This window comes from Callospermophilus lateralis, chromosome 10, assembly GCF_048772815.1.
Source record: "Callospermophilus lateralis isolate mCalLat2 chromosome 10, mCalLat2.hap1, whole genome shotgun sequence".
Lineage (NCBI taxonomy): Eukaryota > Metazoa > Chordata > Mammalia > Rodentia > Sciuridae > Callospermophilus > Callospermophilus lateralis.
Window position 1 is genome coordinate 44,388,824 of NC_135314.1, and position 20,597 is coordinate 44,409,420.

At 41.3% G+C, this 20,597-nt stretch overlaps 1 long non-coding RNA gene across 6 annotated transcripts in view; it reads left to right on the forward strand.

Moving 5' to 3' along the window:
* LOC143408268 (uncharacterized) overlaps positions 1-20,597 on the forward strand; it is a 222,394-nt gene that overhangs the window by 156,092 nt on the left and 45,705 nt on the right. The window lies entirely within an intron of this gene.

Genomic DNA, 20,597 nt, shown 5'->3' on the forward strand with positions numbered 1-20,597 from the left:
TACCATATCCGGAACTGAAACCACCAATTCACTTCACTTAAGGTCTCACACTCTACTCAGAGCATCAATAACATTCCAGAGATAAGATACCAAGACTTCATCAACCCAGTCTTTCTGTCTCCCCACTTTTCTTTCAGTGATGATACTGCTGAATTCTTCTTCTTTTTCAACCTCTTTATTTTTAGCCCTGGCAACAGAATTTGGAAGCCTCTTTTTTTTTTTTTTTTTTTTTTTTTTTTTTTTTTGGTGTTTAAGAGTACTAGGAGTCACATAGCTAGAAATCTGTGAAGGGTATGGCCAAGCTCACTACTTTCTGCTCTTCCTTGCCAGGCACTTTAACCATGTATGAGGACATGGTCACAGATTTAGTGTACCATTTTAGGAGTCAACTGGCTTTGCTGAGAGGGAGGTAATGGATCACCTCACTAACCCATAAGTGGTTAAAAGATAGAGTCTGTGGACCAATTTGTGCAAACTGCCCTTATGGACAGAAAAACAATGGAAAACATACACATCCTCCTAATGCTGTCTGTAGCAACAAAGTAAGAGGAGGAAGAAGGATCCCTACCACTTAGATAGCACAGTACAGTTTATCAACCATGCTCACATCCTTTCTCTCTACTGGTGAGGTCAGTCACACCAGCATTATCCTCTCCGTTGTACAAATGAGGGAACCCTATGCTAATAAATGTGGAAAGACAGGCCCTCACAGTGATAGTAAAAGTCAGAGACCCCAGTTCTATTGATTGCATCTAACCTTATATAGTATGTAATACTCCATCATAATTCATAATCTCACGTTACAGTCATTTGTGGACATTTTAAGTTTTGCATTCTTGCAGGGTTAATGGCTGTTAGTCATTATAATTGGCATAACCCTTCCAGGCCTCTGCTTTCTTTATTTAAGAAAAAAAAAATTGAGGAATGGCATTAAGTTCAGTGTTGCTTTCAGCTCTAACACTTTGGTAGGTCCATGTGTCTGTTGAGTCAGGTCCCAGGATGGCAGTAACTCTAGGGAAAAATGGTTACCTGGTTATTATAGTCAAATAAATTAGGGAAAAGCATGATGATTCAAAAGGAAATGGGTTGCTTTGCTTCAGCCCTTCTCAGAGCCTTTATATACACATGTATATAGGAGGGGGCTATGGCTGTGCGACATTCCTCCAACTTGGTCCTAGAACATGGGTCTCACGGGTCAGCATTCCATGAGGCCTTTGGTAAACAGTGGAGAGTTCTCTCATGATCCCATTGGTCTTTTAAAGCAGCAGCAAAGATTCCAAGAAAAATTTCATAACTACCCCCAGTACCACAAACTCCCAATTCTTGCCCCCTGCCAGTGTAGCACGTGCTAGGCCATGCAGTGTGGTCCCCCAAGCTGGGTGCCACCTAAAGTTGAGCAATTCCAGCTGTACAATCTGGATCCCATCACTTCAGCCACAGAGCCTTTGTGTTTAAAAACCCCCCACAATCCATCTGAAAGCAAGGACTTCCACATGTTGCCTGCACAGAACTAGAGACAGTACCTTTTATTGCCTTGGAAATTTACTGCTCTTTCATTTCCCCCATTGTGAAATCTCATCATTCTCCTCTTATGGGAGAGGAGAGGTAAGGCTGCCCAAGGATTTTTCATCCTGCCTGTTGTCATTCTGTCTCCCCTGACTCCTTTAGCATCCTTCCTTTTTGGAGAAAGGAATTTGAGACTCAGGGGTGTGGCAAACCAAAGGGACCTTTCCCCAGTCTGCAGGCCCTCTTAGTTTTTGGCTTTTTGTGTGGCTTCCAATGCCTCTGTGATAAGGAGCTCACTACCTCCAGGGGCAGCCTGATTCCATGTTTTATCAATTTAGATTATTCGAAAGTTCTTAACCACACTGTCTCATGGGAACTTCCTCCTATGATTGGCTCCAAACAAGTCCGATCCTGCTACCACAAGCATGAAATGTGTCTTCCCCAATCTGACAGGTAACTCTCCCTGTCTTAAATCTGTATTTTGACAGTCCCATGAGCTACGTAGACTTTCACTCTCTAGCCTAACATTATCTTCTTAGTGAATTCCTCTTTAGCCATCTTTTCCAATCTCAGTTGCTCTAGAGAGAAGGACCATGTGATGTCTTAGGTACTATTTACTTCTTTCATTGGGGATTCTCCACTTAAAGTTTAGACTTCCTGCCTTGGGTTTAGGTCAACAAATGCCATTAGAAAAATTTTTAACCTCAGCCACAACTTGTGCTTGTTTGCAGATTCCTAGCTATATGATAGACCAAGACAAATTATCTTTAGTTCTAGAGTGACATGAAATTTCCTGGTACTGAATTATGCAAAGGAAACTTCAGGATGAAAGAAGGCATACAGCAAATAGACATCTAAAGTGGCTCTGGGAATTCCTTTGACTTGAGTAGACATTCTGCATTCTTTACCAACCATTTAGTGCTTTAAAATTTTACATGAATATTTCACCTTTATTTTCTTATTTATTCCCATAACAATCCTTTGAGGTCACATATTATTGTATAATGCCATTAAACCGATATTATCTCATGAGCACACTGGAGTTTCTGAGGCCATAATTAGGGGTTGCAGTTTTCACCTTTTGTCCTACTGTTGGACTCAAAAGTTTGGGGTTCTAACCCCCATGTGACCTTAAGCAAGTCACTTTCTCTCTTTGACCTTTAGTTGCTCCATCTGTAAAATGAGACAGGTATGGGGTTAAACTAGATAATCCCTGAAAGCCCTAATCTTAGCCAATCCCAGGCAATTGCTTGTCCTTATTCACCAAACAGAGACAAAACAACCAATTCAGGAGGCCACTATGTACTACATTTATGCTGTGTGAGAAATACCATCTCATTATCTTTACATTCAAAAGAACATTCAGTCTATCATCACTCATCACAACCAACCCAGTGACAGTTACTTTTTAATGTAGAAGCAAACCTTCCTTGGTTCAAGAAAAGAAATTTTTGAGAGAAAGTTCAAGTCCTGAAACTGCTAACGTCTTCCTGTGATGGTATGTGGGACACCGTGGGGGTGGGGAACAAGAAGTCAGACAGTTCATCTTAGGGGTAACCTCTTTGGTTTATGTAAAATATGTGACTCAAAGCAAATTTATTCTTGTAGGCTGCCCTGCCTGAAAGAGGACGCGCAGCCTCGCTGAACAGAGTGAGCCTTGTGTATATTTAATCAGCCCCATCTCTGTGTTCTGTGTTGCGATGTCTAATTTCCAGAGGAAAGATCATTTTCAAACCACAGAAGTGATGATGCTTTTGGAAAAAAAAATATATACAGCAATAAAAAGGAAAACCCACCTCTCCTAAAAGTAAAGATTTCGATAGGAGCTCGCCTATTGTTTGTATTTTACACCCACATACTTGATGCCTATTATCTCTGAAATCATTTCAGTTTCCAAAAATCATTTGAAACACTCCTACACCTGGGGCTTTTGATAAACAGTCCAGCTTCTTCAGAGAGAAACAAGAGTGTGTGTGTGTGTGTGTGTGTGTGTGTGTGTGTGTGTGTGTCTGTGTGTGTGAAAGAGAGAGAGAGAGAGAGAGAGAGAGAGAGAGAGACTAAGAGAGAAAGACACATTATTTGGGAGAAAGCAAGAAAATCCTCACACCCCACATAGCAGGAGCCCCCGAAGACCTCAGCAGGGTCCACCATAACATACAAAACAAAGCCATGCTTGGGTCTCTTTTGAGATTACAAGAAACTTTGGGTAATTTCACTCAGATGCTAAGAATAAAAAGTAATTATAAGTATTTTTGAGCACTTACAATATCCCAGGAGTTTTTCTAATTCATACATCACAAAGAATCTGTGAGGTTGACACTACTGTCCCATTCTACAGATGAGAAAAACTGAATCCCAGAAAAGTAAATTGCCCAGTTTCTCGGTCACTTACACTAAGTTAAAATTCTACCTGACCATCAACAAGACTAATGATGTCACTCCTTTCAAGAAGCACTTTCAATGAGATGGAAACTCACTCTCTTTTGAACAGCCCGGAGTTACAGAAAGAAATCTATGCACATGTCTGATCATCTCTGAAGGATTCTAAGCTCTGCACAATCAAGGGTGTTATTAAAGTTCCCTGTTTTCCCACAACACAGTGAAGAGTCAGGTACTGTGAAGGTACTTGGGGAACATCAGTTGGGAAAACAAATGTAGAGTCTTAAGTTTTAGGCCCAAATTCTCAGCTAGTTGAATCTTGAGGCTATTATCTATGACATTTAAAATAAAATGTCCCACTTGCTTTGAGCCCCATGGGCTTTTCCCCTGAATTCTTCTTTGCCCCTTGGGTGGTTATGGTAATTGGCCTGCCCATCTGGCCTGGACATAGGTTTTAAGTGGGATAGGGTAATAAAAGAGGAAGCTGTAGTCACATCAAACATTAAAGTTGGTTGTATTCTCTGTTGCTGATCCTTAAAGTTAACTTCAGACAGGATAAATTGATATAGTTCATCTTAGCTTTCAAAGCATTCTTGTCTGTTCAGAAACAGCAAAAACCTATGAGACCACTGGCAAACCTCATCCCCAAAGCATAGGAAGACCATATAGAAAAACCTGGATGTGGCAAGTTGCCACTGATAAAGGTGTAATCTTATACAGAATCCATCAAACAAGTATCCTCCAAAGGTTATCTATTTTAACCCTCTTGTTTGGCAGATGGGGATAATGTGGCTCAGAGAGAGGAAATTAATTGCCCAAAATGACAGACCAATTTAATAAAAGAAGTTGGAATAAACCCAGGACAGGTAACTCCTAAATGAGACGCTGTCCCCTATTGTAGTTTGCTAGCCTCCATGGCTGGTTTATAAATCAGGGATTCCTAAAATAAAATCTATCTGGTTATATTTGGGCCGAAAGTCTGATTGGGGCTTGAGTAAATCCTCAGGCTTGTAGAAGACCAATCCCAAGGTGCTAGATGACAGGGGGTCTCTATTTTTGATCACATACTAAACACTTGTGTGCCTACCAAGCCATGGCAGGATAAATTAGTTGGTTTGGCGTCAGAGGAGCATGAGTCACTGTTCTCACCAGCAATAAATCCAATTGCTGGCATAGAGTAGATTAAATGCAAACTGACAGCTGAGATGGGATCATGCTGGCATCCCTCCATTCAGGGTTCTTTAGCCCATGCCCACGCTAGTGGAAAGTGTTACATTGTTCTTACAATGATGGCCAAGTGTTTTATGGTAGTTACTATCTCTTCATTTTGCCAGTGGTTGAGAGAGGGCAAAAGTGAACAGTGTTTGAATAGATGGCATGACAAGCAGGTGAAGGCAGGAGATGCGTGTCAGAGACCCAGCTTCCGCCCTGACTTTGTGCGTGACTTGGGACATGCCATGCACCTCTGTGGATTCCATTTCCCCCTTCTGGACATGGAAAGGGCTGGGCCAGGAGATGTGTAGGATCACTTCCACTTCTAGGATTCAAGGAGTCTCAGATGTTACCAATTTCTTCTTTCTCTAGTGTGCTTCTGGGGGTTCTCAGGTGAGCAGCAGCTCTGAGACTTTTCATCTCAGCTAAGAGTTTTGACATCATTAGGTAAGAGACATCAGGGGCAGGAAAAGGGCCCCAATCTCAGAGGGAAAGTTAAGTTCCAGTCTCAGCTCTGCACCTGGATGATTCTGAGCAAGATGCTTCAATTCCCTGTCTGAATCTCCAATTCTTTTCCTTGAAACATAAAAGTAACAATTTCTATTTTACACAGTCATCTTGTGAATGGAATGAGATTATAGATGCCACAGTACTCTATAATCTGGAGACCATATGGAGCAGAGTAGGTGAGAATGAGGATGAATATGTTAATGATGAGTTAAGGACACTTTTTTTGACTTTTCAATAAAGATACAAATGATTTATAGTTTCAAGGTCAACAGGTGAGTCAAGGGTAAGGAAGGAGATAATCTATCTGGGCCATAGTGCTCTGCCAACCATGAGAGTTACGCCACATTAATCCTTTCCTTAGTTACCATCACGTGTCTGTCCTCTGCTCTGATAGGAAGCACCACCTGTTCTGTCTCCTGCCTTCCCTTTCCCTGCCTCTATCCCTGAAGACCCAGCTGGGTGTCGAATTAAAAGTTCCACACAGCTTTCACCCTTACTTCTTTCTTCTTCTAGATTGTCTAAAGGAAAAAGGAGAGGTTCTCTTCCCATCCACATACTTGCCTTTGATTTGGGGACTGTAGCAGACTGGCCTAGAGGCAGTAGAGCTCAGAAAAGTTGCTTCATCTCCAAGTCCTTCCTTTCTTGGCATCAGAGTTCTGGGTGCTCAGCAGAATAGCTGGTATTTTTCTGGTGGCAAAGCACAATTCTGTCTGATAGGAATGACACATTGAGTAGCAAACAGCTTTTCACATGGATCCTGTAAAGGACTTTATCAAGCTCAATGCTCCATTGTTTACAGATGCAAGAACTGAGTTCTAGAGAAAAGGAGCAATGTGTGGTATCATTTAGAACTAGAGACAGAAGGATATTTAAAGGACATCTGGGCCAAATTCCTCACTGGAAAGATGAAGAAACTGAGGCACAGCAATTCTAACTGAGCTCCACTTGAGTTAATGAACTAGTACTGACACCCATAACCTTTGATTCTAAGTTCAAATCTCACTTTATGAATCCACATAGAATGTATAAGGTGTGGAGACATGTGAAATCCAGGTACTGAGGACATTCAAATAAAACATTGGGTTATTGTAAATTTGGAGAAAGAAATTTACATCCACATTTTGGAATTCACATTTTACTCTCTAAGAGTTGAATTATATATTCTTATGTACAGGATGTGATGACGAACATAATTAAATTTGTGATAGAGATATAGATATATGGGTGTAGGCATAAATTAACTAGCAAGAATTACTTTCACTCCAACTTTGAAACCCAAAGGAGTCTTATAAAGGTCAATTTTCTATTATCAGGAAGCAGCTTGTCTGTGATGGTCCAAAGTTAGGTCCTACTAGTGGTAAAGGTCAAACCTGGAAAAGGATGAGTGTGTGTGAGGCTTGGGCCTACAGTGTGTTGCTTTCTGGAGTGTAACCTGACCTTGAGTCAGGACCGATGGTACTCTTACACATGTGTAACTGGTTCTGAGGTGGGATGCTCTCATCTGTTGTGTCTGCCAATATCCTTGGTATACCATACTTTCAGCATGGCTAATTTTAAACTACCAATGTAACATCACTGAATGTCCAATTTGGGAGAGATACACAGCAGTGCAGCATTATTTATTTCTAACATATAACTAAAAGAGGCATTAAATAATCTCAATAGTATATTTAATGATAAAAATGTCAAATTATGTGAAAAGCAGTATTTTAAGTGCTTATTAAAATTATTTTTAAAATAACTTATTATATGTCTATATGGTTTAATTTTTAATAATGCTTTCCAACCAGTTCACAAAATCCCAGAAACTTAACCATCAGCTCTTATAAACTAGAGCAAGCCAGCTCCCAGCATACCCTGGAGCCAGATAGGCCTGGGCTTGAATCCTGGCCTATTTTTCTGCTAGCTATGTGACATTGGGTAAGGTTTTGAACTTCAACAAGCTATAGTTCTTTTAGCTGTTGAAGGTGACAACAATGATAATAACCTCATGGGTTTATTGGTGACAATTAAATGAGTAATAAACACTCAACAAATCACTATTAGTCCATTCCCGAGCCAAATGCACTTACTCAATAAACATTTTGCAAGAATGCATTTTATAGGTGCTTTGTATGTTACAAAGGGCCCCAAACATTACTCTTGTTCTGTCCTCAAAGAGTTTGCAGCCTATCAGAATGGAACAGAAGACATGGACACCAGAAGTATAATTCAGAGCAGACTACGAAGCAAAGAGCTTGCAAAGGACAGGGGAGGGAGAGAAGGAAGCACTCATGAAGAGGATTGCATTTGAGTCAGACATTTTAGAACAGACTGGGATGTGCAGAAAGGTCCAAAAGAGAGCATCCCAAGAAGAAAGAATGAGGGAGACAAAGGCAAGGACAAAGAAACATGCAGGCACAGACAACACGACATTTATGGAACAAAGAATATAAAAAGGGATGCCGAGGAGATTGTTGGAAAATCAGCACCTTCCAGAGCACACTGGCCTAGAATGCTGGGGAATTTGGTTTATGTTCAGTTAGGCAACAGTGACCCTGGGGAAATGCTTCCCCCTGATGAGTCACACAAATAATATTTTGTTACTTATCATATCACTTTAAATGCTTGACCATTGCATACATTTTGATGGTAACTTCTTTGTGCCTTATAGGGGAATAGAATTACCTAAAAAGCTAAATACATTTTTAAACAAAGTAAATTTCCTGGGTTAGGAGGGAGGGATGGCTCCTGTGTTTAGTGATAGAAGGCCGCATTCGAATTCCTAGTCAAAAACAAAGTCATTATTTAAAGGCATTGAAGAATATTAGGAAGGTTCAAGCCTGTGGCAGTGTTTCATCAGTTTTGAATTGTCTGTTGCGAACCTCTGGCACTGTGCTTCACACACAAAAAAGTCATATGACCTACATCTTTATCTGCTCCAGCATGAAGCTTCTATATATAGGCTTCGGTTATGAATGTTTTTTCCTATGAAAAGGTCAGACTTTGCACATATACATCAATGCAAAGCCCTGCTTATTAAAAAGCAGGCAGACAAGTGTGCAAAAATCATTGAAATATTACTGATGTATGGAAAAAGATGGGGAAGCCTCTGTCGTGTGATTATAGAACACTTTCCTTCTGGCTAAAGCGGCCTATAGCTGTCACCCAAATTAACAGAAGCCAGCCGGCACTCCCACCCCCAGCTCTCCCGTGTATGTGGGTGCCTGTACTTGCCCCTAACACAGAAACACTAGGCTCCGCTAACTCCTCCTCCTCACCTCAAACCCCCGTGGAGCATCTGGAGGTGGAGCTGGGGAAGGTACCTTGGTTAGATAGATGCAAACCCAATTTGGGGTTTCCGGTTGTACACAGGGTGCAGCCGCCACCCTCAGCCAACACTGCTACACCAGAGAGAGAGTTGAACTCTTACTTTTAAGCCAAAAGTTCACAGGTTCAAATACTCTGATTGTCGGCTTCTTAAGTCCAAATGCCCTAAAAGACTGAGCTGCTTCAGGGAATTCTTCTGTGGATTCTCAACAAGGCCAAGTTCTTCCCCAGAATGAAATTACTGAATAACTAGGTAGGTAGATGTATATTCCCCTTCTTTAGCAGGCAAGAAGTTCAAGTTCAAAGAAAATTAACTTGCTCAAGTTCACTTGACAGTTAGGGAGATGAGCAGGGTTTATAATAATGTGATCTCCCTCCAAAATCAGCCTCCTGCCAGTGTGGTGGTGCGTGCCTGTAATCCCAGTGGCTCAGGAGATTGAGGCAGGAGGATCACAGGTTCAAAGGCAGCCCCAGCAACTTAGTGAGGGCTCTAAGCAACTCAGCAAAACCCTGTCTCTAAATAAAAAATAATAATAATAAAAAAAAAAAGAGCTGGGGATGTGGCTGAGTGGTTAAGTGCCCCTGGGTTCAATCCCCAATACAAAAAAAAAAAAAAAAAATCAGTTTTCTATTGACTAGATCAGAGTCTTTTGACATGAGGCCAAGAAGCCAGTGTGCAGTGTTGGCATATAAAACAGTAGATGCAGTGCAAGTGTTGTCAGTGAGTTGATATCTACCTATTAAGACAAGCTCCATACAGGGGATGTTGAAAAATGGGACCTGCAGGTTATAGTGAGTAAAGCATTAGGTTGAAGATCAGAAGAACCTGGTTCTGGTTTTAGATTAGATACTATTGGTCACTTATTCACCCCTTCACTCATTTACTCATTTAATAAATTTTTGTTTAGATGAGCCAGGCCTCATTCTTGGCTCTGGGGATGCAGTGATGTGAACAAAACCAGATTCAGTCCTGATCTCACAGAACTAAAATAAGCTGGTGGCCTCCTATGTATACATTGCAGAATTACATATGTTTAATTATAATGCATAATAATTATACATAAACATATGTACATACAGAGAGAGAGAGATACTGCTGGCCTCTTTACCTGTCACCTTAGGGTGAGCCACTCAGAGACAGGAGCCATGCCTAATTCACTTATGTACCTCACTGCCTGGCACCAAGAATTTGTTGGTTGCAAAAATAACCTGTTAGGTCTCCAGTTATGCATTTAAAAAATTAAAGAATGCTTAACAGGAGTTAGAGTTGATCTAGGTCACTTCTCCTATTTCTTGACTAACAAAGTTATTCAGTTGATGAAACCACATATCCAGGCTCTCCTTCATATCTTCCATCTCTCAACCCCAGGTATCACCCACCTGGCTGGACTTTATTTCCCTAATCTAGCTTAGTCTACCCCCTGAGGGTGTTTGTCTGCTGTTCATGTCCTGAGCCTCCCTGACCTAGCCCTTTCTGATCCTTGCTGACAACTAGGAAAGATTTGAGGCCTATGAGGGTTAACAAGATGGTGATTCTGAGATACACTCACCCATATTGGGATAAAAGAAAAGCTGAGCACAGGTAGTTAAATGAGAGAGAAAGAAAATAGGGTCTCTCCAAGGATCGTGAGCTGCTCCATCAGGTTAAGAATATTGCATTGCTGGAGAAACTCCCTAGAAGTTAGGCCACAACCCCAACAATGAAGCAAAGAAGTGAATCATGGGATGGAAAATGGACACTACTCAGATTCCCCTCAACTCATTCATCTATGACTACCCCTCCGTTCTTCACCATTTTGAGCATAAATGATGCACCAAATCTATGCAATTTCTTCTCCCTTTTTCCCAGATGAGAGGTCTAACTTGAAAAATTAACTTTCATCTACCTCCATCTTTACCAGTCTTCAGATTGTGGCAATAGTGCTGGTTCAAAATAAACACCTTTCTTCTACTTTAACTCTCTTAAAATTCTACTTTGATACACTGTTCACCTGTGTACCTTTCACCTGACATAATTTTCTACCAACTCCAGGCCAAGGCTCTTCTCTTTAGCCTGGCACTCAAATCCTTTCTCTATCAGGTTTCAACACATTACCTTTTCAGTCTCACCTTGAACTACTCCTTTGTTTTGTTTTTATTTGTACATTATAGTTATACATAACAGTGGGGTTCGTTTTGACATAATCATCATACATTCTTGGAATATAATTTTCTCCATTTCAGCCCCCTGGGTTCCCTCTTTCCTTCCTCTTCTCCCTCCCACTGTTTCCTTTCCTCTCTTCTCCTGGTCTTCCCTCTATTTATCCACACAATTGATTCCCTAGTCTGTTAAATGCAGAGTCTCTGGAATACTCCTTGACTTTTCCATCTCCAATACATTCTCTCCGTTTTACCCTGTAACACTCATATTTCTAGTATCTGTACCCTTGTTTCTTAGAGTATTTTTTTATTTGCTTATGCTCCTTGAGAGCAGGAACTGTGTCTTCGTGATTATGTACATACTGCCCAGTTCAACACTCAAGTCACACTGACTGGCTGGAATTTAATTGACTTAACAATCATTTTTTTCAACTGGGTTCAGTAGGGCATGCCCAGAATCCCAGTAACTCTGGAGGCCAGGGCAGGAGTTTGACAACTTAATAAGACCCTGTCTCAAAATAAAAACTAAAAACAGGGTTGAGGATATAACTGAATGGCAGAACATGCCTGGGTTCAATCCCCAGTACAAAAAAAAAAAAAAAATTATCCTTTAGGGAGTCAGAAGGACATATTGCTTAAGAGAGCAAATTCTACAGCTAGACTACTTTAGTATGAGTCTCAGCTTTGCCATTTACTAATGGGGTAACCTTGATTGAATTATTTACATGCCCTTAGAACTCCATTTTCTTAATCTGTAGAATGGGAGTATTCATGTTCCCAGGCTTTAAGTTGACTTTTTAAAGTGCTTGTTTCTGGGCTGTGTGCAGTGTTATGCACCTATTCATTTTTTAAAGTGCCCCTCTGTTTTTTCCTCCTCCATGAATATTAAGTCTATTTTCCATGTATAAAGCACTTTAGAGTTTACGAAGACCTATCATATGAGTTTTCACATTTAATCATCACAGTGATATGCGGGGTAGGTGTTGTTATCCCCTGAGAGTTTTGGTGACACAGGTAAAGCATAGAGGCACAGATGGTGACCAGAGCACCAAGATCTCTCTCCAGAGTGTGATCAGTTGTAACTCATTGTTCCCAGTCTGGACCAGGGACATGCAGGGACCCTGTCCAGCATGTCACCAGATAAGCCTCATTTCTGCCTAAAAGTTGACCTGTGGATCCATCCAAACTCAAAGCCCGGCTGCCCTTCCAGTGGAGCCTACACAAGCTATTTGCATTCTGAACCAGGCTTCTTCTCACAGCCATCTGGTGAGGAGGGGGACTCACTGGCTCACTCGCTCCCCGGAGGCCTTGTGGTTTCATTTCATCTCTGCTGCCAATTGTTCTGTGACCTTTGCTCTATCTCTGTTTGCACACCTTTCTCACTGCAGGACCCAGGTAACAACAGAACACTCATATTAGAAGGGATCTTGGAGATCACTAAGTCCAAGTCCTCAGAATCATGTATAGAGGAAAACAGCAAATTCCAGGGAAAGAAATGACTTTTCCAAAGACCCACTAGTGTATGTGCTCCTTGGGGCAATAAATAAGAGACACTCGCACACAGTCTAGTAGATTATGTCCTATTCATGTTATTATCTCACCTAGAAGGTACTGCACAAATGCTTCTGGAATAAATGAATGCATGAAAGAATGTCACCCAGCCACACACCAGCCAAGCTAGTTAGAGCCTGAGTATGAGCCCATGTTGGGGCTCAGATCTTCCTATTCAGACTCAGAGTAAGAGTGGAGAAACAGCTTACATGTAGCAAGGTTGGAAACATTATCTTTCTCATAGTAAGGTTTGAGAAACAGCTAATAAACCTAACCAAAATCATTAAGTATTCCATGTCTACTGTGTCTGTGACTATCTTCCTTGCCTCTCTCCTGAGGTGATAGAAGCTAAGTAGGGATACAGAGCATTCAGAAAAAGACAAGCATGGATAGATACAGGAACTGTTCATTGAAATACCAGAGCTATCTGAAATATTTCTGGTCCTTGTGATACAAAAAGAAACCAGCACATGATACATATTGACTACTCATGGATATCTTAATATGTTTCAAATTTTTCCTGATTTTTATCACATTTCACAGAATGTCCAAGGTGGAAGATGCCCTGAAGATAATTGATCTTATTAAGCTTTTTATGGAATGGTTTTTTGAAAAGGAGCATGAGAGGGGGAAAGTGAATTGGTCGTGGTGACACTGCATGTTAGGGGGACTGATGGAATCTAGTCTTCCTATATTCCAGTTAATGGATTCTTTCTGCTGGATTTCACATGAAGCAAGCAGACTAATCAAGTCTGAGTTTCTCGAAAGTGCAGGTCTCACCTTTCTCTCTCACACTGCTACCTCAGTGTTCTTGCCTGTTACAGGCATTCTTTCTGTGTCTGACCCTGGGGACTTCTCGGAGAACTTTCATGTTCAGCATGAGCTCCATATTTACAGATCAGGGATCCCATGTGCTCAAAGGGGCAAAGGGCTCCTGGCCTCGGGGAAATTGTAGCAGAATTTGAACCCTGATCTTTTGACTGCTAGTGCATGTCCTTCCTCTGCACTGCGTAACTAACCCTGTAACTATTTGATGAACAAGGGAGTAGGTGGGGCTGGGAGGGATGAATGTGAACAGAAGACTGGAATACTCAGCAAGCAACTGCTTGCTCTTGGGAAATGAATTTTAAAAAATAAATGACTCCAGACACTCACCTGGGAGAAATCCTTGCTGGAACCCCTGAGGATCTGCTTCAGTCCCCTTACCTGTAGATTTCCTTCACTAGATATCCAGCCTGTGTGTTTAGGGAAAAGGAAAAGCTGAGAACACTCAACACCATGTTCTTTATCAGTTTTTTTCAGACTAATCATATCCCCTTTGGAGGATTAAAATGTATGTCTATGAAGACATTTAAGTGATCCAAATACCACCATCTTGAGATTACTAGTAGTGAACATTTTGGTGAACATTCATCCTTATAGTTCTTTTTTTTCTCCCGAAAGCTTATATATAATTTTTTAATGGATTTATTCTAAACAAACTGCTTGGTAATATATTTTTGTCATTTAATAATAAGTCAGAAATATCTAGTCAGATCATAAGTAGATCAAATGGGAAAATGAGCACAATGTTTTGACAACATTGAATCTGTTGAGCAACACATTTTATCTGTTGAGATTCCCAAACACTGCTTTCCTCTGACTGCTTCTGGGGCCCCATGGGGCCATTTTACTATTCTCTGCCTGATCTGTTCTGTTTCTGAGATGACCATGGTTGTAACATTGTTAAGATATGAGTAATTATAATAGCTGGGAACAACACGTTACATTTTGCTAATCTTTCTTAGACACTATTACAAGGCGAGCTCTGTGCTTAGTAGGTAGAGAGGGAACATCTCACACATTTCCTTGCTTCTCCTGGAAGAGAAGCAGCACTCACGTCTTTGCTTTAAAGAAGATATGCAGGATTGGGAAGATCCTGTGACATGCCTGTTTTTTGTTTGTTTTTTAATTACATCTTCAGAAATCAAATAAGTAAACAAAATGAATCGATGTTCAAAGAGGAGCTTCTTATGGTGGAAGATAAGTAGATTTTATTCATTCGTACAGAGTAGAAACTAAAACCCAGTTTTGGTCTTTCATTTCAAACTACTGTTCATATCATTTTAAGTCTGTCTTCCTGACTTAAAATGGGTTGGAAAGTTTGGGTGAGTTAGGCTCATTCCATAGGACCCAATGGCCACGAGCAAGCCAGGTTCTTTCCCTCCCCACCTCTGCAGCGCGAGTGCTGATAGTGCATTCTGTGTCCCCTCCACAGATGGGCTGACTGCCTGTCACGTCTGTGAATGAGGTTTAATTTGATTAACGTGGGCCACCAATCAGGACAACCTCCCTGCTCAGCGAGGCGAGGGCTGCTGGGCATGGCTGGCTGGAGGGCCAGAGAGAGGTTGTGATTCATTTCTGCCCCAGCATCCACCTGGCTGGCCTGGTGCAAGTGCTGTGGGACCAGGGGAAAGTGAGAGGCTGCAGGCGCCTTGCCTGTGAGCTGGGCCTCGGGAGTAATAGTGAGAAGAGGGGTGAGAGTCGCAGCTGCTAAGGTCGATATTTATATAATGACTCTGTGTTTGAGGCAGGAAGTGAAACTGAGGTTGCGCGGAGACACTTTCCTCCCCCCACCTGCTGCCCACGGCAGCTCCTCATGGGGACAGCCTCAGTGGCTTATGCCGCAGCCTAAGCCAACAGGCCAGGCTTCAGTCCTTTGACTGGGGTGTCAAGAGACAAGGCTCCTTTGGGGTCCCTGAGGTTCCCGTCTCTCAGTGACATTGGCCTTTAACTTTCCACCTGGTTCCCTTTATGGTAAAGAGAATTCCCACCGTCCTCTGTAACTTTGCAGGAATGCCTAAAGGACACAGGGGACCATATGTATAAAATGCAAAGTCACCACACATCTCTGCAGAATTAATGTTAAGCTCTTTATTACTTTTCTACAACCTCTTCCACCATCATCCCATGTGGTTTCTATGGATAATTCTTCCCTGACTTTCCCACTTATCTCAAGCAAACTTTCTGCTTCACTTTCCCTTCTTTCCACTCAAACACCAATACTTGTCAAGTCTTCTCCTAATCACAGAAAATGTCCCATTTAGTGCCCTCCTTCCCTCTTGCTTAAGACCAGTTTTAGGAATTCTATTCTTACCTGGATGTCTCTTTGCCCTGCTCCCCACCTTAACATGACCTGGTCATAGCTTAACCTCTAAACTTGATGGAGTTCCTGCTTCTCCATGAAGGAAGGACCAGCAGTAGGAGGCCTCAGAAACCTCCTGAGTCAGAAGCTGCATCTTAGCAAGACCTCCAATGATGCTCATGCTTCTTACAATCTGAGAAGCACTGCCTTACCCCATGATGCTCATTAACAAGTGGAGGAAATAGAGGTCCAAAGATGGAATCAGACAACCACCAGCAAGAGGGAGCCACTAAGATGGAGCCTGGCGGTGAGTCCAGTCCGCATGGTTCTGCTCTGCATGAGGCCTTTGTGAAGATATAGTTCCAGTTCCAATGCTAGCACCATGAAATAAGGCAGTCTCCCTCCTCTTTTTATATTTACTCTAAAATTCCACTAATGGCTATTTTTCTTTCAGTTTATTTTACTAATAGAAAATGAATCCAAATGATTCCCCATCGTCTCCCTTGAGCTCTTCTCTGGGCTCTACTGTCATGCAACTTGCTGAGTTCCTTAGTCAAGTGTGCTTCGGGGATGCTTTCCCACAGTGGATTCAAAGGGGCACTTAAGTGCTGGCCTGAGAAGGAGAATATGTTATCAGATGTTTCAGCTACCCCTTAGCCCTGGACATCAAGGAACTTGCCAGGAAAAACTTTGAATGGCAGCATATTTTAGAATCACAAAATGACAAAATCGGGAGACATACAACCTCTGCACATCTCAGATGAAGATGTTGAGTCACAAAAGGAAATAACTTGCTCACATTTGTCCAAGTGAATAGCAGATTTAGGCAGTTCAAATTGCTGGTCTCTTAAGTCAGGGCACCATGTTATGTACCCCATTAAACGCAATTGACAAACTAAATGGATCAACCACATGTACCAGGTAGAATTTCCATCAGAATTCTGGAGTAAGTCATGAGTAAAGTTGTGGAGCCACCATCCAAAACGTATACTATAGCCTATCATTATAAATGGTCACTGAACCAGAGGGTATCATATTGCCAATGGAATTCCACCCATATAAAGGGCTATCTGCAATCATAAGTGACTAAATCTCACTTCCATATCTGGAACACGTAATAGATAATATTATCATGAAATATAATAATCATAACATATAATGGAAAAATAATAGAAGAATTTTTAAGTAATTAATTTATTTGTTCTAATTTGCTATACATGACAGAAGAATGCATTTCAGTTCATAGTACACAGATGGAGCACAAATTTTCAGTTCTCTGTACACTACACAAGGTACATGTATGAAGACACACCATTCATGTCTTCATACATGTACCTAGGGCAATGATGTCTCTCTCATTCCACCACAATAAAAGAATTTTAACAAGTGAATATTTTTTAAGAAACTAGGTCTAGGGCTGGGGATTTAGCTCAGTTGGTAGAGTGCTTACCTTGCATGTACAGAGCCCTGGGTTCAATCCCCAGCACCACACACACACACACACACACACACACACACACAAAGAAACTAGGTCTAGAGTTTAAGAAGGGAATTACCGAAACTCAGATTTCAATGTTCAAAGAGTCAAGTTATCTTTGATTGAATTTTTGTACCAAACTTCTCCTTGATGAAAGAATTTGTTTCATGGTACTGTGTATCTTTTTAAAGGACCATGGGAACAATACAGTAATAGGTGTTGCAACCTCCTTCAATAGAGCGTATGAACATAAAGGTCTCCAGAAATCAGAAATCCAGAGTCAGTAAGAATTTGACTTGGGCCTTACTTCGCCTTTTAATGAAAGGCCTGGAAGAAGAAGTACAAAGTTATGAAATACCCACTTTTGCAAATGTCACTGAATACTTCTAATCATCATAGTGCCTCATGTTCATATGACATTAATGGTTTTACCATCAATGATGCTCTAGGAACCCCCCAGCACACACACACCATGTGGTAAACAGGGAGAGATCTGTCATCCTTAATTGACACAAGGAACCCAAGACACAGGAGCAGTGTCTTTTGTTTTGAAGAATCTGCACAACTCCATGACATGGGGAGGAACACAACCAGTTGATTTTGATAATCCACTGTCAGTCCCAAGAGTCTATTAAATGCAGTATACAGTTATCCCATTGAATTATGATAAGGACTCTGGGAAAAGACTTTCTCTTCTCTCCCTCTCTCTCTCCTCCCCCTCTTCTCTCACTCTCTCTTTCTCTTCCTCCCACCCTCTCTCCTCTCTCTCACCTCCCCCACACTCTCTCTTCTCTCTCTCTCTCTCCCTCTCTTTCTCTCCCCTCCCCCACCCACCCTTCTCTCTCTTTCTCTTTCTCTCTCTCTCTCCACATACTAGGAAATTGAGAAAGGTCCAGCAACTTGTCTGTGGCCATAAAACTAGAAATCAATGGAGCCAGGACTTGACTGCTGAGTGGACTTAGGTTCAAAGCCGGTGTTCCAGGTCAAGCATTTCTCCTACCTCAATGCTACAGTTGAGGAAATGGATTTAGAGATGTTAATGAACCAAGATTGTGGAGGTAATAAATCATAGAGAAGGGGTTCAAATTGGAGTCACCTTACTTTAAATCTCAAGGACATAAAGATCTCAGAAAAAATAGGAAAAAAAGTAACAAGTGAACTTCAGTTTGGGCAAATATAAAGCAGTTCTCTTAGGCAAAATATACTTAAATCTCTGTTTATCAAATGATCAACTCTAACATATTCCAACTCAACAAATGCATTTAAGTTTGTTTCCCTTCTATAAACAGGTACTACATTCAGTCTCTATATGGGTTCCACATAAAATACTCACATGGATCATCTTTTATTTCTTGTTGCTGCCTTTGTATCTTAATTTTAAAAAAGTATTCCTCTTTCCATTATACAAGGGAAAATTAAATTAGTGGCTTATACAACATCCACAGCTAATAGTGGCAGGGCAGATCCTGAAATCGATCCTGACAGATCTGGACTCCAGGAGCTGCTGATGTTGCAACACTCACAGGAATGTGGAGTTTCATCAGAAATAATATGGAAGCCAGATAGAAAAGATGTGATCCCCTGTTCACATGAATGCAGTGTGTGGGCTGGAGGTGGGTGGGGGGACTGGCAGTTCTACTCAAGAACCTTGAAAAAATTTAGTGGAGCTGGGGAGGTGGGAGAAGGACAGAGAAAAACTATTCAAATCATCGATATGATGGAAGTTTATTGATATAAATGTAGATTTAGCAAAATTAGATTTCCTCAATCAAAAAAGAACAGGCTGAGAGGGTATATAGCAATGTTTGGCAGAATGGAACTATGCATTTAATCAGCACATCTCAAAAAAAACAGAACTATCCCAGCCTTCCCTTACCCCAAAGTTTGCAAAGTTAATTTGAGAGCAAATAAAAGGAAGTTCTACTTTGCATACTAGATAGCAAATTTAATTAGCATGAGAGGTAGTCAGTAACTGGCCAGTGGTGCAGATGCTCACAAGTTTCATAAAGGATTATTTAAATTTGAGTCTCTCATTAACTCCATATGGGTTTATTAAAGACATGTGGGACCTTCAGAGTCACCCAATCTAACCTACTACCTCATAAAATATCTGGCATCCACTTGGTCACCTCCATTCCAGGGCACAGCATTCCAGTTTTGATAGCTCTACCTGTCAAAAAGTGCTTCCTTAGGTCTCAGCAAAACCTACCACCTTATTATATTCATCTAAATCAATTTCTGTATTTGAGGTTCCACTCAACAAATATGAAGACTCTTCATTTTTATAGCCTTTCAGGTATTCAACTTAAACTTGTACTCTTATTCATCGAAGGCAATGTCATGAACAGAAATCAGAATTATCCAGTGGTTGTTGAGGGGGACTTCCAAAAGAAGAGTATTATGTGGCCTTTCTAGATTTAGGAGGCTAAAGGAACAAGTGTTGAACTGGGATTCTAGAGACCTAAGTTGTTCTGGGACTTAATGAAGTCCATGTAAAAATGTTGGCCATTAATTAGCAAATGTATCTTACAGATCAAGGATTTCACATTTCTGGGCCACCATTCTGACAACTGTTAAATAAAAGAGTTGAAAAAATCAGTCCATGATTTGTTCTGCCCATGATTCTCTGACTTGGATTTTGTTAGGCAGTGGTGGGCTGAGACCCAGACCCACTTCTTCTGACATCCCCTGGAATATGTCCTCCCTGGAAAGAAGCTGTACCAATCACTTTAGGTGAATGCACACCATCAGTGGAAATGTCCTTGACACTGGTCACTGACTCGCCCCCATCATTTCCTATGAACACAGGTTTATTTAGAGATAGGACAGATTTCATCAGAATTTTTCATTTGTTCAGCTAATCTGCTTGCTAATAGCCAGAGAAAGATTAATAAGTAGAAACCAATCAATAAGTAGAATAGTCAGAAATTTAGTTTTCGATCTTGAAACCAATCCACCGGACAAGGGCCATTCCCCAGATGTGTGGAGGGCCAGTGGCCTTGTTCTTGTCTCTACACGAATGTGATTTACATAAGCAAAGGTGTTTTCTGTCTATGGAAACCCCATAAAGAATCATGAAACATGGGAGGGGCCGCAGGCACTTGTGTAGAAGGAGGTAAACTGGGCAAGGGAGACCACATCATTGGCTCAAGGCTCCCAAGGTCTCCTGACTGGTAGATACCACCTCTAAAACTGAGTTGGCTCTCTAGGATTCCAGGGCTGTGAGAAATCTAACCTCATAATTTACGAAGCAGCTACTACACACCAGGCTCTGTGCCAAACTCTTCTATACATGTGATTCCCTTTAATCTGTGTCAGAAGCTCTGTGTGGGGTGGGGGGGCTGGAGTAGTGGCTCAGTGGTAGAACACTTGTCTAGCATGTGTAGGCAC